The 23,178-nt window shown below is 44.9% G+C and overlaps 1 protein-coding gene across 4 annotated transcripts in view; it reads left to right on the top strand.

Moving 5' to 3' along the window:
* LOC140730195 (interferon-inducible GTPase 5-like) overlaps positions 1-23,178 on the top strand; it is a 67,946-nt gene that overhangs the window by 17,186 nt on the left and 27,582 nt on the right. For 2 of the 4 annotated variants that reach the window (XM_073050355.1, XM_073050353.1), the window contains exons 4-5: positions 9,355-9,488; positions 19,064-19,154. The gene's annotated coding sequence lies outside the window, so the exon portion shown is untranslated. The remainder of the gene's footprint in view (positions 1-9,354; positions 9,489-19,063; positions 19,155-23,178) is intronic. The other 2 variants (XM_073050357.1, XM_073050354.1) reach the window with 2 other exon arrangements.

Here is a 23,178-nt window from a genome sequence, read left to right as displayed (position 1 = left end):
ACAGACAGACTGACATACTTTATTGATCCCGAGGGAAATTGGGTTTCATTACAGCCACACCAAGAGTAGTGTAGAAATATAGCAATATAAAACCATAAATAATTAAATAATAATAAGTTAATCATGCCAAGTGGAAATAAGTCCAGGACCAGCCTATTGGCTCAGGGTGTCTGACACACCGAGGGAGGAGTTGTAAAGTTTGATGGCCATAGGTAGGAATGACTTCCTATGACGCTCAGTGTTACATCTCGGTGGAATGAGTCTGGCTCTCCATCACACCCCTCCCACAGAGCAACGATTGAAACGGTGAGCACATACATGCACACACAAGGACTCAAATACTTGCACTAATGGCACTTTGTGCATTATTAAGATATTCTGGTGCTGCTGCAACTTCATTGTACCTATGTATAATGACAATAAAGATCATTTAATTCAATGCACAAAAACCTGCGCACATGTGAATATAAATAAATAACAATAAATAATTACTAGATTGGTGCAAATGACATGCAGAGAAAGGCAAGAGGTTCTTCGTAGTGAGTACATAGAGTTAGGAAAGAGGCTGAGGAAAAGGACCTCCGAGATTGTAATCTCCTGGTGCCATGGGCCAGTGCAGGAAAGAATGGGGTGAAAGCATGGATGAAAGAGTGGCTGCAGAGATGGTGCGGGGACAGGGTTTTGAGATATTTTGGATCATCGGATCCTTTTCTGGAATTGGTGACCTGGACAAGAGGGACAGGTTGCACCTGAACTCAAGAAAAAAATAATTTCATGGTCAGGAAGTTTGCTGATACTACTCAAGAGGGCCTAAACTAGTTTTTCATGGAACTGAGAACCAAAGCACCAGGTCAGTAATTGTAGAATGAGACAGGAAGGTGGATGGCAGGGAAATTATTGAAAGGCAAGTTTGAAATAACAGGAATGATGGGTCAGATAATTTGAAGTGTGTATGAACTAAGAGCATGGATCAGTACACAGAACTACAATGTTGGAGCCATTTCTGAAACCTGGTTGAGAGAAGGGCAGGAATGGGTGATTAATGTACCAGGTTTTCAAAGTTTGCAGAAATGATACACAGAAGATAAAAGGGGGGTTGGGGAGTTGCACTGCTAATGAGGGATAATATCACTGCTGAACTCAGGGGAGACATAATGCAGTGGTCAGACACAGAATCCATTTGGATAGAAATCAGGAACAGAAAGAGTGCAATCACACTGATGGGATTGTACCCCCCTAGTATCCATTTTATGTAAACAGATTAAGGAAATGTGAAAATATAATGGATGGGGCAGAATTTGTTAAGTGTATCCAGGAGGGTTTCTAAAATCAATGTGTAGATGGTTCATTGAGAGGAGGGACTGGGTGTTGGGTAATGAGTCTGGCCAGGTTACACAAGGTGCTTTGAACAGATGAATGGCTTTGAGAGGAAAGACCAATACTCCCGTGGGAGACCCATCTGTGGGAGATGGATGTCAAGCGACTTTCGGAAGGTGGTGTGTGTTTTCACGCAGACCGAGGGTCCAGCGCCTGAGTTACAGACAAGTTCAATATTTGAGCTCCACCGTGCACATGTGACTTGTTGTTTATGTGGCCTGTTTACACAACGATGTTATTAATAAAAACACTGTAGACGGGAACTAAGTTTCATGGCTCTTCACTGGTAGAGTCAAACTTGGCACACACATACAGATCAATTCCAACCTAATAGCATATGCAACGACATGTTACTACAACAGAAAGTAGTCGCTTATGAAAATGTAGTCTATACGATACTCTCCTCTTATTTTATTTTAGTAGTGTATTAACTGTTTTTTTTTAACTGGGGCACTGCTAAACAATATGTTTACCTTTAACATACAAATACCTACCATTTGTTTACAAATTATAACAAAGTAACTTAATAATATCTAATTATAACAAGCAAACATGAGGAAATCTGCAGATGCTGGAAATTCAAGCAACACACACAAAATGCTGGTGGAACACAGCAGGCCAGGCAGCATCTATAGGGAGAAGCACTGTCAATGTTTCTGGTCCAGACCCTTCGTCAGGACTAACTGAAAGGAAAGATAGCAAGAGATTTGAAAGTAGGAGGGGGAGGGGAAAATGAAAAATGATAGGAGACCGGAGGGGGTGGGGTGAAGCTGAGAGCCAGAAAGGTGATTGGCAAAAGGGATACAGAACTGGAGAAGGGAAAGGATCATGGGACGGGAGGCCTGGGGTGAAAGAAAGGGGGAGGGGAGCACATGAGGGAGATGGAGAACAGACAGAGTGATGGGCAGAGAGAGAGAAAAAAATTGAGGAGGGGGAGAAAATACTAAATATATCAGGGATGGGGTAAGAAGGGGAGGAGGGGCATTAACGGAAGTTAGAGAAGTCAATGTTCATGCCATCAGGTTGGAGGCTACCCAGCCGGTATATAAGGTGTTGTTCCTCCAACCTGAGTGTTGCTTCATCTTGACAGTAGAGGAGGCCAAGATAGACATATCAGAATGGGAATGGGACGTGGAATTAAAATGCGTGGCCACTGGGAGATCCTGCTTTCTCTGGCAGACCGAGCATAGGTGTTCAGCGAAACGGTCTCCCAGTCTGTGTCGGGTCTCACCAATATATAAAAGGCCACACCGGGAGCACCGGACGCAGTATACCACACCAGCCGACTCACAGGTGAAGTGTTGCCTCACCTGGAAGGACTGTCTGGGGCCCTGAATGGTGGTGAGGGAGGAAGTGTAAGGGCAGGGGTAGCACTTGTTCCGCTTACAGGGTTAAGTGCCAGGAGGGAGATCGGTGGGAAAGGATGGGGGAGACGAATGGACAGGGGAGTTGTTTAGGGAGCGATCCCTGCAGAAAGCAGAAAGAGGGGGGTGGAAAAGATGTGCTTCGTAGTGGGATCCCGTTGGAGGTGGCGGAAGTTATGGAGAATTATACGTTGGACCCGGAGGCTGGTGGGGTGCTAGGTGAGGACAAGGGGAACCCTATCCCGAATGGGGTGGTGGGCAGATGGGGTGAGGGCAGATGTGCGGGAAATAGGAGAGATGCGTTTGAGAGCAGAGTTGATGGTGGAAGAAGGGAAGCCCCTTTGTTTAAAAAAGGAAGACATCACCTTCGTCCTGGAATGAAAAGCCTCATCCTGAGAGCAGATGCGGTGGAGACGGAGGAATTGTGAGAAGGGGATAGCATTTTTGCAAGAGACAGGGTGGGAAGAGGAATAGTCCAGGTAGCTGTGAGAGTCTGTAGGCTTATAGTAGATGTCAGTAGATAGGCCGTCTCCAGAGATGGAGACAGAAAGATCAAGAAAGGGGAGAGAGGTGTCAGAAATGGACCAGGTAAATTTGAGGGCAGGGTGAAAGTTGGAGGCAAAGTTAATGAAGTCAACGAGCTCAGCATGCGTGCAGGAGGCAGTGCCAATGCAGTCATCAATGTAATGAAGGAAAAGAGGGGGACGGATACCCGTGTAGGCTTGGAACATGGACTGTTCCACAAAGCCAACAAAAAGTCAGGCATAACTGGGACCCATGCGGGTGCCCATGGCTACACCTTTGGTTTGGAGAAAGTGGGAGGAACCAAAGGAGAAATTATTGAGAGTAAGAACTAATTCTGCTAGACGGAGGAGAATGGTGGTAGAGGGGAATTGGTTAGCTCTGGAATCCAACATTATTCTGTAGGTCTGACACGGTGGTCAGCAGCACAGGAGCGCCACAGGGAACCGTACTCTCTCCGGTCCTGTTCACCCTGTACACATCAGACTTCCAATATAACTCGGAGTCCTGCCACGTGCAGAAGTTCGCTGATGACACGGCCATAGTGGGGTGTGTCAGGAATGGACAGGAGGAGGAGTATAGGAAACTGATACAGGACTTTGTGATATGGTGCAACTCAAACTACCTGCGTCTCAATATCACCAAGACCAAGGAGATGGTGGTGGACTTTAGGAGATCTAGGCCTCATATGGAGCCAGTGATCATTAATGGAGAATGTGTGGAGCAGGTTAAGACCTACAAGTATCTGGGAGTACAGTTAGACGAGAAGCTAGACTGGACTGCCAACACAGATGCCTTGTGCAGGAAGGCACAGAGTCGACTGTACTTCCTTAGAAGGTTGGCGTCATTCAATGTCTGCAGTGAGATGCTGAAGATGTTCTATAGGTCAGTTGTTGAGAGCGCCCTCTTCTTTGTGGTGGCGTGTTGGGGAGGAAGCATTAAGCAGAAGGACGCCTCACGTCTTAATAAGCTGGTAAGGAAGGCGGGCTCTGTCGTGGGCAAAGTACTGGAGAGTTTAACATCGGTAGCTGAGCGAAGGGCGCTGAGTAGGCTACGGTCAATTATGGAAAACCCTGAACATCCTCTACATAGCACCATCCAGAGACAGAGAAGCAGTTTCAGCGACAGGTTACTGTCGATGCAATGCTCCTCAGACAGGATGAAGAGGTCAATACTCCCCAATGCCATTAGGCTTTACAATTCAACTGCCAGGACTTAAGAACTTTTTTTAAAGCTATTATTAATGCTTTTTGAGTTAGTGATTTAGATGCATATCATATTATTACTGAGTTAAGTATTGTATGTAATGAGTTTTTGCTACAAGTGTATGGGACATTGGAAAAAATGTTGAATTTCCCCATGGGGATGAATAAAGTATCTATCTATCTATCTATCTATCTATAACAAGCCTTCTTTTTCTTTTTTTTTTACTTTTGGTCAAAGACCCATTTAGAGCTCAGGTCTCTGGGGAGGTCTCTGCCTCTTCAGGTAACATCTGTCCAGAAACGTTTGCTTTGGGGAATGAGTCTTCACAGATACATCAGGTGGGTCATCAGCACTGATGACAGGCTTATCTGTAGATGAGGCTGATGTGGTCACATCAGGAGTGTTTGCTTCTATGTCGGGGAGTCTGGGCAAAATGTTGCTGTGCAAACTACACCTTTGGTCATTGCCCTCGATCATAAGTATACAACTATCAATACAATTAGACACCTCAGACCCTTTCTGAGTTTCAACACATGGTTCAGTACCCTGTGACTCCACAGGTACCTTAACAAACTGAACACAGGCAAACGGGACATCTGCCTCTTCTAGGCTTTCAATATCAGTCCCCTTTTCAAATTCTAAGTTCCCCTGATCCTCCCAGTTACTCTCTGGGCACCTCCCATCTGGAGTAAACTCAACCTTGCGGGTTAAGACAACTTCGTCTGCTAACCCAGCAGACTCCCTCAAGGTAGCAGCATCCTTTTCATCTAGGACTGCCCTCATATCATCGGGAACACACTTAAATTCTTCAACTACAACCAGCTCTTTCAAGCTACATAAATCATCCGTGTCCAACCCTGGACCTTCTAGCTGCCACATCTGTTTCTCATCTTGGCTCTGTGCCTCCATAACCTCCTTCCTCATTCCCAAGTGTCCACCTTGGGTTATCTTATGGGCAAGGTTCAAAATTCCGTTCCCTGACAACACTAAATCTGCTTCGTCTCCCTTACTTTCCTTAGCTCCACTATTCTCCACTTTACCATCCTCTAACCCCTCCTGGTACAGGGCTGATAAAAACCTCTCTGCTAAATCAATGCCGGACTCATTTAAACTGGTTCCTGTCTCAGCCGCCTTTCTAGACATCCTGCGAGTGATTGCGCAGGCGGGATAAAACTTGGAATCTATGGGCAGGTCCTCAGCACTTACAGGCTTGCTTGTTAATTTCACTGCTGAACACACATCGCCACCTGCAAGATCATTACCGAGTAGGGCGTCCACACCGTCCATCGGTAGTTCCGATCGCACCCCTATTTCGACTGGTCCAGATACCAGGTCACATTTCAGAAATATCCTGTGCAAAGGTACGGCCTCAGTTCCTTTTCCGATACCTTTTAACACATTTACCTCTCCCATCTCGGTCTCAGCACCGAAGTCTAACACCTTCCTTAGGATCAATGACTGACCAGCCCCAGTATCTCTCCAGATCCGCACTGGAACTGGGGTTTCTCCTTCCTTCACAGATACCATCCCTTCCGAAATAAACCTCTCATGCCCCTCTTGGGCTCTATCTAACTTCACCCTCCTCTTCGGTCTGCTGACCGGCTCAATGCAACCAGTCGGAGTTACCGTCTTTCCCTTTCCTGTCTCCTTCTTTGGAGCAAAGCACTTAGATGCTATGTGGCCAGCTTTCCCACAATTATAACATGTAAAGCTGGGAAGCTTCTTGCCAGCCTGCTTTTCCTCCTCATTGCCTTTTCCGCTAGTTCCCGGCTTACTCTCTGACTTAGCCAGTGGGCTTTCTCTACCATCCCTACTGCCCCTCTGGTCGCTCTTATTTGGGGGAAACTTTGTCTTGTGGGTTAAGGCATACTCGTCTGCTAACTTGGCAGACGCAGACAGAGTCTCTGTCTCCTTCTTGTCCAAGTACGTCTTCATACCTTCAGGGACACAACTTTTAAATTGCTCGATGAGCATCAGCTGTTGCAGCCTATCAAAATTTCCATTGACCCCTTTTGAGGCGCACCAATGCTCAAAGTACATTTGCATCTCACGGGCAAACTCTAAATACGTGCGGTCCCACGGCTTCCTCAAATTCGAGAACTTCTGCCGGTATGCCTCTGGAACCAATTCGTAACTCCTTAGTACAGCCCTTTTTACTTCATCATAATCCTTAGACTCATCCATAGACAATTGCGAATACGCTTGCTGAGCCTTCCCCCTAAATACACTCTGTAACAGAACAGCCCACTTCTCCTTAGGCCAGTTCTGATTCAAAGCCACTTTCTCAAAATGGAGGAAGTACCTATCAACATCCATCTCCTCGAATTGGGATACCAACTTAATCTCCTGACCAATCTTGAACCCCTTGTTTGGGTCTACTGCCTGGTCCCCTCCCTGCAATGCCTTAAGCTTTTCCAGCTCAAATTGCCTCTCTTCCCGTTCCTTCTCGGCCTCCAGCTTCCTTACTCGAAGCTCATGCTCCCTCTTCTTTCTCTTCTTTTCCTCCTCCCTTTCCTCTCTCTCTGCCTCCAGCTGCCTTATCCAGAGTTCATGCTCCCTCTTCTTTTCCTCCTCAGCCAACCTTAATTTTTCCATCTGTAACTGAAGCTCACTGTCGGTTGGTTTCCTCTCAGGGAACAGTTCCAATGCCCCCGACGGGAACACACCTTGGGATACATAATACTCAGCTATTGCCCTCTGTATCTCTACCTTTCTCATCGCCGGATTCACCGCCGAGAGATTCAATCGTTTTGCAATACTCAACAATTCCACCTTTCTGGCATCCTCTAATGCCCCCGTAGTTAGTTCTTTTAAAAATTTGTCAATCTCCATCTTTGCTGGTTTCCCGTCTGGTTACCCACACAACCAGATCAGATAAGGGAATTCTATCCTGATTCACCAGCCTCCCAATTTGGTAATCAAATCCCAGAGATGAGGCCCCAATTTGTTACATACCCCTTAACTGGGTTTACAGACCAGCAGAAATAGAAGAATTCGTTGGAGTCTGGTGGTACCGAAAACTAAAGGTGTTTATTGGTAAACTACACAATACAGTATCAAGAATGCAAATATACATATAAAACAGGTTAGCAATAATAAACATAGAAGTGTAGGAATAATAATCAACAATAATAAACAAGCTCTATCAATGTCTAGGGGGTAAATGAATTGTCATAAGAGAATATAGAGTTCAGTTCAGTTTGTTCGTGCTGAGGTAGTTGCGGTTGTATTGTAATTTGTTGGAGAGAGAGAGAGCGAGCAAGAGATTGGGCAGCTGCAGCCAGCAAACTTTCTGTTGTATTCTGATTCCGTTGTACCGTTGTGGTAATTTGGTTATGACCCATTTGTTCTTCAGCTAGACCGTTCTTCTGTGGTGGACTTGTCACTCTGGCATGAGTGGACACACACACAAGTCCCCACCGGCCCTGCCGTCACACTGTGAGCTTTGTGACCGATCTCCTGATTCGATCCTCGAAGCCCCCACCTTCCTGTGGGTGCACGACACTCGGTCAGTGTCCAGTGGTGTGTCTGAGGGGTGTCTCCCCACACCTGTCTTTTATCCCCATTGACAGGGTATCAGCCATCCAGCAACTCAAAATGACCATGTCCATCAAATCAGGCCACTCCTGCTGTCTCCTTAGGAATGTTAACGAGCAAAGTAACGTCCTTGCAGTGAAAGGTAAACAATCCAGGAAGCCATAATACATAAATCAACCGTGTGTCTCTCTCCCTTATCTGTAGCAGATGTCCCTGCCTCTGTGCTTCTCTCTCTCTCTCTCTCTCTCTCTCTCTCTCTCTCTCTCTCTCTCTCTCTCTCTCTCTCTCTCTCTCTCTCTCTCTCTCTCTCTTATTAGCAGCATAGCAATAGTTCATAGTTCTCGGGGGGGGGTGGGAAATGGTTAACTCTGCACCCCATTTCCAGCAGGTCTGTTCAGCACTCATAACATGGGAAAGATTGAAGGGATAGGGTCAAATAGGGTCATAAAGAGATCTTTTGGTACATTGGCCTTTATAAATCAAAGTATTGAGTACAAGAGTTGAAATGTTATAGTGAGGTTGTATACGACATTGGTGAGGCTGAATTTGGAGTATTGTGTGCAGTTTTGGTCACCTAATTACAGGAAAGATATTAATAAGGTTGAAAGAGTGCAGAGAAGGTTTACAAGGATGTTGCTGGGACTTGAGAAACTGAGTTACAGAGAAAGGTTGAATAGGTTAGGACTTTATTCCCTGGAGCATAGGAGAATGAGGGGAGATTTGATAGAGGTATATAAATTTATGATGGGTATAAATAGAGTGAATGGTGCTCGGGGAGAAAAAAGCCAGAGGACATGGGTTAAGGGTGAAGGGGGAAAAGTTTAAAGGGAACATTGGGGGGGGGGGTTTCTTCACACAGAGAGTGGTGGGAGTGTGGAATGAGCTGCCAGATGAAGTGGTAAATGTAGGTTCAGTTTTAACATTTAAGAAAAACCTTCACAGGTACGTGGATGAGAGGGGTATGGACGGATATGGTCCAGGTGCAGGTCAGTGGGACTAAACAGAAAAATGGTTCAGCAAAGCCAAGAAGGGCCAAAGGGCCTGTTTCTGTGCTGTTATGTTCTATGGTTCAATGGAAGAAAGCAAGAGGAAGGCAAAGACAAACGATGATGGAACGAACAGCCAGAGAACTGGAAATGAATACCAATGAATTGATCCACTTGACCCGAAACAGGAGTGTGTGGGCCATGGCAGTTAAAGTTTAAACTGGGCTTGGCACCTGATGATAACAATAAGTACATTGATAATAAACTTAACTTGAACTTTAATCAGATCACAGCTGACTTCCAGCTTTTATGTGCTTTACGGGAAAACAGCAGCTCTAGTTTCTCTTTCGTCTTCTTTGCAGCAATAAATAAAGTGGCTAACTGAAGTCACATGACTCCAAAGGAATGCAACTGGCATATATAAATTGAGGGCTCACTGAATGCACAAGCTCACTTATTCTTGAATCGCCAGAGCTCTGCATCCAAGGAGTGTTTGGTAAGTAAGGGACATCGGTGAGGTAAGGGGTCGATTGTAATTTAACATAATAACTCAATTGATTAAGTTAATTAGCACAATTTGGCAAATGATGTGCTGCAATGTGATAATGCTCTCGATGTGCCTTGCAAACCTTGGCAACGGGAAGATGGTAGAGATAGGAGTTGGGCTTTAAAAGAAACATGTTAGCCTGATAACTGCACTTTGTCTGCACACTGTGTGTAACACAAAGGGAATATCTGTTTAGTTTCTTGTTCAATATAATGTGTCGTTAATAGTGAGGTTGTGGGATCTGTGCCATAGGTTAGACTGATCAAGGATCAGAGCCATCAGGATGTAAAAAGAACAAATGGAAAATTCTAGAAGAAAAATAACAGATCAGGCAGCATCTATGCTGCGAGGAACAGTTAATTTTTCACACAGGAGAGCTTGCATCAAACCTGGGAGAGATGGAGCAACATGCTACCTTCACAGTTAGTGCAACACTTATAGGACACTAACTGAAAGATAGGGGTTCAATTCCCACTCTGTTGATAAATAACTTAAATATTCTCCCCATGACAGTGTGTGTTTCCTCCAGTTACCTCCCACAGGTGTGTTGAACTGCAGCTCCTTAGGGACTGGGTTAGTGAAGTGGAGATGCAGCTTGATGACCTTTGTCTGCTCAGGGAAAGTGAGGAAGTGATAGAGAGGAGCTATAGGTAAGTAGTCACACCGGGGCCTCAGGAGACAGATAAGTGGGTAACAATCAGGAGAAGGAAGGGCAGGGGTCAGATTCTAGAGAGTACCCCTGTGGTTGTCCCCCTTAACAATAAGTACTTCTGTTGAAGTACTTTTGGGGGGGATGGCCTACCCAGATGAAGTAACAGTGCCTCTGGCACAGAGTCTGGCCCTGTGGCTCAGAAGGGTACGGAAAGGAAGAAGGCAGAAGTAAGTATAGTTCAATTCAAGTCAAGTCACTTTTATTGTCATTTCAACCATAACTGCTGGTACAGTGCATAGTAAAAATGAGACAAGATTTTTCAGGACCATGGTGTTACATGACACAGTACAAAAACTAGACTGAACTACATAATAAAAAAAAACACAGAGAAAGCTACACTAGACTACAGACCTACACTGGACTGCATAAAGTGCACAAAAACAGTGCAGGCATTACAATAAATAAAAAACAGGACAGTAGGGCAAGGTGTCAGTCCAGGCTTCGGGTATTGAGGAGTCTGATAGCTTAGGGGAAGAATCTGTTACATAGTCTGGTCGTGAGAGCCTGAATGCTTCGGAGCCTTTTCCCAGATGGCAGGAGGGAGAAGAGATTGTATGAGGGGTGCATGGGGTCCTTCATAATGCTGTTTCCTTTGTGGATACAGTGTGTAGTGTAAATGTCCCTGATGGCGGGAAGAGAGACCCCGATGATCTTCTCAGCTGACCTCACTATCCGCTGTAGGGTCCTGCGACCCGAGATGAAGCAATTTTCAAACCAGGCCATGATGCAGCTGCTCAGGATGCTCTCAATACAACCCCTGTAGAATGTGATGAGGATGGGGGGTGGTAGATGGACTTTCCTCAGCCTTTGCAGAAAGTAGAGACGCTGCTGGGCTTTCTTTGCTATTGAGCTGGTGTTGAGGGACCAGGTGAGATTCTCTGTCAGGTGAACACCAAGAAATTCGGTGCTCTTTACGATCTCTACCGAGGAGCTGTCGATGTTCAGCAGGGAGTGGTCGCTCCATGCCCTCCTGAAGTCAACAACCATCTATTTTTTTTTGTTCACATTTAGAGACAGGTTGTTGGCTCTGCACCAGTCTGTTAGTCGCTGCACCTCCTCTTTGTAAGCTGACTTGTTGTTCTTGCTGATAAGACTCACCACGGTCATGTCATCGGCGAACTTGATGATGTGGTTCGAGCTGTGTGTTGCAGCACAGTCGTGGGTCAGCAGAATGAACAGCAGTGGAGTGAGCACGCAACCCTGGGGACCCCCCATGCTCAGTGTGATGGTGTTGATGATGCTGCTCCCGATCCGGACTGACTGAGGTCTCCCAGTCAGGAAGTCTAGGATCCAGTTACAGAGGGAGGTGTTCAGGCCCAATAGGCTCAGCTTTCCAGTCAGTTTCTGAGGGATGATTGTGTTGAATACTGAACTAAAGTCTATGTACAGCATCCGAACGTATGTGCCTTTTTTGTCCAGGTGGGTTAGGGCCAGGTGGAGGGTGGTGGCAATGGCGTCATCTGTTGAGCGGTTGGGATGGTACGCAAACTGCAGGGGGTCCAGTGAGGGGGGCAGCAGGGTCTTGATATAGCTCATGACGAACCTCTCGAAGCACTTCATGATGACGGATGTAAGTGCAACGGGACGGTAGTCATTTAGGCAGGACACTGAAGACTTCTTTGGCACAGGGACGATGGTGGTGGCCTTGAAGCACGTTGGAACGGTGATGCTGCTCAGGGAGATGTTGAAGATGTCAGTGAGAACATCTGCTAGCTGGTCTGCACATCCTCTGAGCACTCTACCAAGGGTGTTGTTTGGTCCAGCAGCCTTCCGTGAGTTGACCCTGCACAGGGTTCTTCTCACATCGGCCACGGAGAGACACAGCACCTGGTCATTTGTAGGAGGGGTGGACTTCTTCGCCGCCACGTCATTCTCCACCTCAAACCAGGCGTAGAAGTTATTCAGCGCATTTGGGAGGGAGGCATCACCTGCACAGTCAGGTGATGTTGTCTTGTAATTGGTGATGTCCTGGATGCCCTTCCACAGTGTCACCGCTGTCCTGGAAGTGACTGTGGATTAGCTGGGCATGTGCACGCTTTGCCCCTCTGATGGCTCGGGACAGTTTGGCCCTTGCTGTTGTTAGAGCTGCCTTGTCACCTGCTCTGAAGGCTGAGTCGCGGGACCTCAGCAGCGCACGCACCTCCGCGGTCATCCATGGCTTCTGGTTGGCACGTATAGTGATGGTCTTGGACAGAGTAACGTCATCAATGCACTTGCTGATGTAGCTGGTCACTGATGCCGTGTACTCCTCTAAGTTGGTAGAGTCGCCATCGGTTGCAGCCTCCCTGAACATGTGCCAGTCAGTGTGCTCAAAGCAGTCTTGAAGAGCAGAGATGTCTCCTGCTGGCCAGGTTTTCACCTGCTTCTGAACTGGTCTGGAGCGCCTGACCAGCGGTCTGTATGCTGGGTTTAGCATAACAGAGATGTGGTCTGAGTATCTGGGGTCGGGGATGTTTGTGTAAACCAGGTCCAACATGTTCTCCCCCCTCATTGCAAAGTCCACATACTGATGGAATTTGGGGAACACTGACTTAAGGTTCGCGTGGTTAAAATCACCGGCGACAATAAACAGACCATCAGGGTGTGTGTTCTGCAGTTCGCTAATAGCCCCGTTCAGTTCACAGAGCACCTCCTTAGCATTAGCACTGGGGGGAATGTAGACACCGAATATAAGGACAGAGGTGAATTCCCGTCGCAAATAAAATGGTCTGCATCGAACTGCCACAAACTCCACTAACGATGAGCAGTGTCTGGAAACCAGCACAGAGTTCTTACACCATTCCCTGTTGATGTTAATAGGTCAGGAGGTCAGACAGGTGATTCTGTGGACACAGGAAAGAAATGCAGTTGGTAGTTTGCCTCCCAGGTGTCAGGATCTGGGATGTTTCTGATCACGTCCACGACATCCTGAAGTGGGAAGGAGAACAGCCAGAAGTCGTAGTACATATTGGTACCAACGACATGGGTAGGAAAAGGGAGGAGGTCCTGAAAACAGACTACAGAGAATTAGGAAGGAATTTGAGAAGCAGTATCTCAAAGGTAGAAATCTTGGGATTACTGCCTGTGCCACATGACAGTGGCAATAGGAACAGAGGAAGGTGGAGGATAAATGCATGGCAGAGGAATTGGAACAAGGGGCAGGGATTCAGACTTCTCGATCACTGGGACCTCTTTTGGGGCAGGCGTGACCTGTACAAAAAGGACAGGTTGCACTTCAATTTGAGAGGGACTGATATCCTGGCGGGAAGGTTTGCTAAGGCTGCTGGGGAGAGTTTAAACTAGAATTTCTGGGAGGGTGGGAACTGAGCTAAAGAGAGGGAGGAAGAAGCGGTTGGCTCACAAATAGAGAAAATTTGGAGTCAGTGCAAGAGAGAGAATAGGCAGGTGATAGAAGGGATATGCTCAGACCAGTGGTTTGAGGTGAGTCTATTTTAATGCATCAGGAAAGAAGTGGATGAGCTTAAAGTGTGGATCAGTACTTGGCGCTGTGATGTTGTGGTCATTACAGAGACTTGGATGGCTCAGGGGCAGGAATGGCTACTTAAAGTGCCAGGCTGTAGATGCTTCAGAAGGAACAGGGTGGGAGGCAAAAGAGGTGGGGGTGTGGCACTGCTGATCAGAGATAGTGTCATGGCTGTAGAAAAGGAAGAAGTCATGGGGCGATTGTCTACAGAGCTACGGAGTCTCTGTGGGTGGGAGTTAGAAACTGGAAGGTGTCAATAACTCTTCTGGGTGTTTTTTCTAGACCACCCAATAGTAACAGGGATATCGAGGAGCAGATAGGGAGACAGATTCTGGAAACTTGTAATAATAACAGGGTTGTGGTGGGGGATTTTAATTTTCCAAATATTGATTAACATTTCCCCAGAGCAAAGGGTTTAGATGGGGTAGAGTTTGTTAGGTGTGTTCAGGAAGGTTTCCTGACACAATATGTATATAAGCCTACAAGGGGAGAGAAGCATAGAAACATAGAAAACCTACAGCACAATACAGGCCCTTTGGTCCACAAAGTTGTGCCAAACATGTCCCTATCTTATAAATTACTAGGCTTACCTATAGCCCTTTATTTTTCTAAGCTCTATATACCTATCCAAAAGACCCTATCATATCCACCTCCACCACCATTGCCAGCAGCGCATTCCACACACTCACTTTAAGTAAACTCTGTTCACTCTGAGTAAAAAACTCACCCCTGACATCTCCTCTGTATCCACTCCCCAGCACCTTAAAACTGTGTTCTCTTGTGGCAACTATTTCAGCCCTGGGAAAAAGCCTCTGACTGTCCAAACGATCAACCTCTATCAGATCACCTGTCATCCTCTGTCGCTCCAAGGAGAAAAGGCCTAGTTCACTCAACCTATTCTCATAAGGCATACACCCCAATCCAGACAACATCTTTGTAAATCTCCTCTGCACTCTTTCTATGGTTTCCACATCCTTCCTGTAGTAAGGTGACCATAACTGAGCACAGTACTCCAAGTGGGGTCTGATCAGGGTCCTATATAGCTGCAACATTACCTCTCGGCTCCTAAATTCAATTCCATGATTGATGAAGGCCAATACACCATATGCCTTCTTAACCACAGAGTCAACCTGCGCAGCTGCTTAGAGCGTCCTATGGGCTTGGACCCCAAGATCTTACTGATCCTCCACACTGCCAACAGTCTTACCATTAATACTATATTCTGCCATAATATTTGACCTCCCAGAATGAACCACTTTACACATATCTGGGTTGAATTCCATCTGACACTTCTGAGCCCAGTTTTGCATCTTATCAATGTCCCACTGTAATCATTGGCAGTTCTCCACACTATCCACAACACCGCCAACCTTTGTGCCATCAGCAAACTTACTAACCCATCCCTGCACTTCCTCATCCAGGTCATTTATAAAAATCACGAAGAGTAAGTGTCCCAGAGCAGATCCCTGAGTCACTCCACTGGTGAACGACCTCTATGCAGAAAATGACCTGTCTACAACCACTCTTTGCCTTCTGTGGGCAAGCCAGTTCTGGATCCACTAAGCAATGTCTCCTTGGATCCCATATGTCCTTACTTTCTCAATAAGCCTTGCATGAGGTACCATATCAAATGTCTTGCTGAAATCCATACACACTACATCTACTGCTCTTCCTTCATCAATGTGTTTAGTAGTCACATCCTCAAAAATTTCATTTGGGCTTGTAAGGCAACTCCTGCCTTGACAAAGCCATGCTGACTAATCCTAACCATATTATACCTTTCCAAATTTTCATAAATCCTGCCTCTCAGGATCTTCTCCATTAACTTAGCAACCACTGAGGTAAGAATCATTGGTCTATAATTTCCTGGGCTATCTCTGCTCCCTTTCTTGAATAAAGCAACAACATCTGCAACCCTCCAATCCCCTGGAACTTCTCCCGTCCCCATTGATGATGCAAGGATCATCACCAGAGGCTCAGCAATCTCCTCCCTCGCCTTCCACAGTAGCGTGGAGTACATCTCATTCAGTCCCGGAGACTTATACAACTTGATGCATTCCAAAAGTTCCAGTAAATCCTCTTTCTTAATATCTACATGCTCAAGCTTTTCAGTCTGCTGCAAGTAATCATGACAATCACCAAGATCCTTTTCCATAGTGAATACTGAAGCAAAGTATTCATTAAGTACCTCTGCTATTTCCTCCGGTTCCATACATACTTTCCCACTGCCACACTTGATAGGTCCTATTCTTTCAGGTCTTATCCTCTTGTTCTTCACATACTTGTAGAATGCCATGGGTTTTCCTTAATTGTGCCCGCCAAGGCCTTCTCATGGCCCCTTCTGGCTCTACTACTTTCCTTCTTAAGCTCCTTCCTATTACCCTTATAATCTTCTAGATCTCTAACATTACCTAGCTCTCTGAACCTTTTTCAAGCTTTTCTTTTCTTCTTGACTATATTTATTACAGCCTTTCTACACTACAGTTCCTGTACCCTACCATCATTTCCCTGGCTCACTGCCTCCCTCCCTGTCCTTTCTGAAACATCTAAAGCCTTGCACCTGAAGTAGTCATTCCTGTCCCTGCACCATTCAAGTCTTTGTAATGGCTTGGTTGTTCACTTATTCAAGAAAAGGAGTAGAGATAGCCCAGGAAATTATAGACCAGTGAGTGTTACTTCAGTGGTTGGTAACTTGATGGAAAAGATCCTGAGCGGGAAGATTTATGAACATTTGGAGAAGTATGATATGATAAGTAATAGTCAGCATGGCTTTGTCAAAGGCAGGTCGTGCCTTACAAGCCTGAATGAATTTTTTGAGGATGTGACAAAACAGAACAATGAAGGTATAGTAGTAGATGTAGTGTATATGGATTTCAGCAAGGCATCTGATAATGTACCCCATGCTAGGCTTATTGAGAAAGTAAGGAGGCATGGGATCTAAGGAGACATTGCTTTGTGGATCCAGAATTAGCTTGCCCACAGAAGGCAAAGAGTGGTTGTAGATGGGTCATATTCTGCATGGAGTTTGGTGACCAGTGGTGTGCCTCATGAATCTGTTTTGTGACACCTTTTCTTCGTGTTTTTTATAAATGAGCTGAATGAGGAAGTGGAGGAATGGGTTAGTAAGTTTGCTGATGACACAAAGTTGGAGGTGTTGTGGCTAGCGTGTAGGGCTGTCAAAGGTTATAGCGGGACATTAATAGGATGCAAAACAGTGCTGAGAAGTGGCAGATGGAGTTCAACCCAGATAAGTGTGAGTTAGTTCATTTTGGTAGGTCAATTATAATAGCAGAATATAGTATTAATGGTAAGACACATGGCTGTGTGGATGATCAGTGGGATCTTGAGGTTCGAGTCCATAGGACGCTCAAATCTGCTGCGCAGGTTGACTCTGTGGTTAAGAAGGCAGATGGTACATTGGCCTTGATCAACCACGGGTTTCAGTTTCAGAGCTGAGAGGTAATGTTACAGCTATATAGGACCCTGGTCAGACCCCACTTGGAGTACTGTGCTCAGTGCTGGTCACCTCACTACAGGAAGGATGTCAAAACCATCGAAAGGGTGTGAGGAGATTTACAAAGATATTGCCTGGATTGTGGAGCATGCCTTATGGGAATAGGTTGAGTGAACTTGGCATTTTCTGCTTGGAGGGACAGATGGAGAGCAGTGACCTGATTGAGGTGTATACGATGATGAGAAGCATTGATCTTGTGGATAGTCAGAGGCTTTTTTTTTTCCAGGGCTGAAATGGTCAACATGAGAGGGCACATTGTTAAAGTGTTTGGAAGTAGGTACTGTGGAGAAGTCATGGTTATGTTTTTTACGCAGAGAGTGGTGAATGCATGGAATGCGTTGCTGGTGATGGTGGTGGAGGTGGATACAATAGGGTCTTTTAAGAGACTTCTGGATAGGTTAATGGAGTGGAGAAAAATAGAAGGCTATGAGTAAACCTAGGTAATTTCTAAAGTATGTACATGTTTGGTACAGCATTGTGGGCCGAAGGGCCTGTATTGTGCTATGGTTTTTCTATGTTTCTATGTTCTATGTTTCTGTTTCAGACATAAACAGGTTAGTGTTAGTGATTGTGGGAAAGCTATGTTGGTGCCGGAAGCATAACGACACTTGCCAGTTTCCCAACACAGTCTTTGCTAATTTAATTTGCTGCGAATGATGTATTTCACTCAGTTTTGATGTACGTGTGGCAAATAAAGCTAGTCTTGTTTAAAATTCTTCCTTGTACTGTATGCATCAGTGAAATATCATTACAACAAAGGGAATTTGTTCAAAGAGGCAGCGTTATCCAGCAGGGCAACAGGCCTTCAACCCTCCTCATCCAAGGCAACCAAGCTGCCTTCCTGACTAGTCCCATTTGCCAGTATTTGCGCCCTAACTCTCTAAACATTTCCGATCCATGAACCTGTCTGAAGTTGTAATTGAACCCATGTCTAACACTTCCTCTGGCAACCCGATCAATACACTCCAAACAATGGAAAAAGTCGCCCCTTCAGGCTCCATTTAAATCTTGTACCCATCACATAAGACCTTTGTCCTTTACTTTTAGACTCCCCTTCCCTGGGGAGAAAGTGACCTTCACTTTGCCTATACCCCTCATGACTGTATCTCTGTAGGGCCACCCACAGCTTTATCAGCTCCAGTGAAAATATTCCCAGTCTATCCAATCTTTTTCTACCTTTTGATGTTATTAATATCCTTCCAAATGACATTTTTTTATTTTGAGAGGATTGGAATATAAAAGAAAGGATGTAATGCTGAGGCTTTATATGGCACTTGAGTATTGTGAGCAGTTTTTGGGGCCCTTATCAAAGAAAAGGTTTTCTGGCATTGGAAAAGGTCCAGAGAAGTTTCACAAGAATGACTGCAGGAATAAAAGGGTTAACATATGAGTCATGTTGGCATGTTTGATGGCTCTGGGCCAGTACTCCCTGGAGTTTAGCAGAATGGAGGGGCAGATCTCATTGAGACCTATGGAATATTTTAAGGCCAGGATACTGGATGTGGAAAGGATATTTCCTATAGTGGGTGGTGGGGTCTAGGACCAGAGGACAGAGGGTCATGTTATAAGCATGTTCTTTTAGAACAGATGGGAGGAAATTCTTCAGCTAGAGGGTGGGGAATGTGTGAAATTCACTGCCACAGATGGCAGTGGAGGCCAAATCAGTGGCTAATTTAAAGCAGAGGTTGATAGGTTCTTCATTAGTCAGGGTGTCAACATGTGAAATGTTGACAGAAGAATGGGATTGAGATTTAAGATAAATCTGCCATGATCAAATGCCAGACTAGACTTGATGGGCTGAATAGCTTAATTCTACTTCTATGTTTGAAATGAAGGTGGGCTGACTGAAGAAGGAAGCGTTTGAGTTGAAAATTGGAGAAGCTTTGGTGAGTGAAGAAGGCAAACAAAAGGCACATCAGGATTGAGGTGAGTGGAAAATGGCAGATGAAGGTTAATTTGGGTATGTGTGAGGTGTTGCACTTTCGGAGGTCAAATATCAGAAGAAATCACGTGGCAACTGATAACGACCCTTAGAAACATTAATGTACGAACAGATGGGTGATTTGGTTACAAACTTCAATACAGTTTGGCAAAGAAGGGATAAGGCGTGCAAGTCTTCATTGATTAGGGTGAGAAGAGAAAGGTGGGGAAGTGCTGCTACAGGCTTTCTGCTTCCACAACACTTTCAGCCCCGCCATCTATCTTCATATCATCCACAAATTTGACTACAAAGCCATCAATTTTATCATCCAAATCATTGACATATGATATGAGTAGAAGCAGTCCCAACACCGACCCCTGTGGATCACTACTAGTCACTGACAACCAATCTCCGAATGGGCCCAATTTATTCCCATTTTTGTCTTCTGTCAGTCAGCCAATCTTCAGTCCACACGAGGAAATCTGCAGATGCTGGATATTCAAACAGCGCACGCAAAATGCTGGTGGAACGCAGCAGGCCAGGCAGCATCTATAGGAAGAAGCATTGTCGACGTTTCAGGCCGAGACCCTTCATCATGACTAACTGAATGAAAAGTTAATAAGAGTGAAACTTCTCCAAATCTCTTACTATCTTTTCTTTCAGTTAGTCCTGACGAAGGGTCTCAGCCCGAAACGTCAACAGTGCTTCTTTCTATAGATGCTGCCTGACCTGCTGCATTCCACCAGCATCTTGTGAATCTTCAGTCCATGTTGGGGTCTTTTCTGTAATACAATGGGCTCTTACATTGTTTAGTAGCCTCATATGTGGAACCTTGTCAAAGGCTTTCTGAGTTCTAAATAAACAACATCCACTGACAATCTTCTGTCTGTCCTGCCTGTCATTTTCTCAAAGAATTCCAGCAGATTTGTTAGGCAAGATTTCCCCAAAGGAAATCTTATTTTTTACCCTATTTTATCCTGTGCCTGTAAGTATCTTGAAATCTCATCCTTCAGTTTGGAGTCCAACATCTTCCCAAACATTGAAGTCAGGCTACATGGATGATAATTTCCTGATTTTTGCTTCCCTCCCTTTGAAGAATGGAGTGTCATTTGCAATTTTGCAGTCTTCTAGGAGCATTCCATTGTCAAGTGACTCTTGAAAGATCTTTACTAATGCCTCAACAATCTCTTCAGCCACCTCTATCAGAAACTTGGGATGTTGTTCATCTGATCCATGTGATTATCTACTTTCAGACCTTTCAGCTTTCCAAGCATCACCTTAGTAACTGCAATCACTTCTGCCCCCTGACCCCCTCGAATTTCAGTCATACTGCTGGTGCTTTCCATTGTGAAGACTGATTCAAAATACTAAATACATTCTTCCGCCATTTCTTTGTCCCCTAAAACTCCCCATCGCCAAAATTTTACAATAGTCTGATATTCATATTCAACCCACTTTTACTCTTTATATATCTGAAATAACATTTGGTATCCTCTTTTATATTATTGGCTCCTTTACCTCCATATTTCATCTCTTCTCTCCTTATTGTTGTTTTAGTTGCCTTGTGTTGGTTTTTTAACATTTTCCCAATTGTCTAAATTCCCATTAATATTTGCTATATTATTCACCCTCTACTTTGCTTTTATGCTGTCTTTGACTTCCCTGTCAGCCTCAGCTTCATCCTCTCTTTCAAGTTCCTGGTCATATTTGAGATGTATCTATCCTGCACCTTCCAAATTACTCCAGAAAATACAGCCGTTGCTGTTCTGCTGTCACCCACAGAGAGTGATCTCTCTGGAAAGTGGAGAGGGGTGGGGTGGGAGAGAGAAAGCAGCTTTGTTGGAGATGGCAGAAGTTGTGGAGAATGATGTATTGGGTATGGAGGTTAATGGAGTAGGAGGTGAGGACAAGAGGAACCCCATCCCTCTGCACTGCCATCATAGACAGAGTCCGGTTTGGTGCAGCATCCTCTCATGATAGCAGTGTGAAGAAACAGGGATCTTGGGGTCCATGTCTGCAGATCCCTCAAATGTGTCACACAAGTTGATGGGGTGGTTAAGAAGGCATGTGGAGTTTGGCCTTCAATATATTGAGCTTGAGGGCCATTCAGTAATTTGGCAGCTTATCAAACCCTCGTTAGACCACACTTGGACTATTGTGTTCATTTCTGATTGCCTCATGATCGGAAGGAAGTGGAATCTTTAGAGAGGATGCAGAGCAGATTTATCAGAATGCTGTCTGGATTAGAGAATATGAGGATGGGTTGAACAAGCTAAGCTCTTCTCTTTGGAGTGAAGGAGGAAGAGGCACAACTTGAGTGAAGTGTATAAGATGTTAAGAGGCATGGGCTGCCACAGACGTTTTCTCAGGCCAGAAATGACTAATATGAGGTAGCATGATTTTACGATGATTGGGGAACATGCAGGAGGATGTCAGAAGTAGTTATTTATTTATTTTTATCCAATGAGTGGTGAGGCATGTTTGCAGAGACAAAGACTTTAGCACCTTTTAAGAGACTCTTAGATAGGCACATGGATGAAAGGGAAGTGAAGTGCATTCTGGGGAGGAAGAGTTAGATTGATCGAAAATGCCCCACAGGATCAGACCATTCAGCTATCAAGTCTGCTACATCATCTGATCATATCTAATTTATTATCCCTCTTAACCCCATTCTCCTGCCTTTTCTCTGTAACCTTTGACACCCTGACAAATCAAGAAACTATCAACCTCCACTTCAAGTATACTCAGTGAATTGGCCTCCACAGACATCTGTGGCATACTGAATGAATTCCACAGATTCACCACATACTGGCTAAGGAAATTCCTGCTCATCTCTTTTCTAAATGGAGTCCCTCTAGTCTGAGACTGTACCCCCAGGATCTACACTCCCCCACTACAGGAAACATCCTCTCCGCATATACTTTATTTAGACCTTTCAATATTCGAAAGCTTTCAATGAGACCCTCCCCTCGTTCTTCTCAACTCCAATGAGTGCAGGCCCAGAGCCATCAAATGTATTTCATACATCAACACTTCCATTCCCAGAATCACTCTCAGGAACCTCCTCTGTCATGTTTTGTAGCTTCCAAACATTAAACTAATTCAAAGGAAGATACAGGAATCTGAAATGTGGGTCTAGCTTTGACTTTTATTCAACTAGATCTCAACTAGATACACACTCTATATAATAAAACTACCATACAACATCCATGGCATTCTTATTCTTCATGTGCCTTGTGCGTTACATGCTTGGGCAATCATGGCTTTCCACATCGAATGATCCCACGCAGCATCAATGATATCTCGCACACTTAGATCTATTAGTTCTTTCACAGTGTCCATAAACTTTCTTCTTTGCCTTCTTCTTCCACATTTCCCAGGCATACGGCCTTGTAATGTAAGGCATTCTATTTCTCCCTTTCTGATGACATGGCAAAGGAATTTAAGTTTCCTCTCATTTAATGTTCACAAGATCGTAAGACAAGGAAGCAGAAGTAGGCCATTCGGCCCATCGAGTTTACTCCGTCACTCCACCATAAGCTAAACTATTCTCCTGTCTAGTTCCAATTTCTGGCTTTTTTTTCCCATATCCCTTGATACCCTGACTAATCAGATACCTGTCAATCTCCTCTTTAAACACACTCTATGATTGGGCCTCCACAGCTGTATGTGGTAACAAATTTCATAAATCCACGACCCTCTGGCTAAAAAAAAGTCTCCTCATCTCTGTTTTAAATGGGTACCCTTTAATTCTAAGACTGTGACCTCTTGTCCTGGACTCACCCACCAAGGGAGACAGCTTTTCCACATCTAGTCTGTCCAACCCTTTCAACATTCGAAATGTTTCTATGAGATCCCCTCTCATTCTCCTATACTCTAATGAATACAGTCCAAGAGCCGACAAACGCTCCTCATATGTTAATCCCTGCATTCCAGAAATCTTCTCATTAAAGATCTTTTTGTATGGGCACGTTGGAGTACTGCCTCATTAGCTACCCTATCGCTATATGATATTTTCAGCATTCTTCT

Source organism: Hemitrygon akajei, chromosome 7, assembly GCF_048418815.1.
Source record: "Hemitrygon akajei chromosome 7, sHemAka1.3, whole genome shotgun sequence".
Taxonomy (NCBI): Eukaryota; Metazoa; Chordata; class Chondrichthyes; order Myliobatiformes; family Dasyatidae; genus Hemitrygon; species Hemitrygon akajei.
The sequence above is the reverse complement of the archived record's forward strand: the minus strand, read 5'-3'. Positions and strand labels throughout refer to the sequence as shown.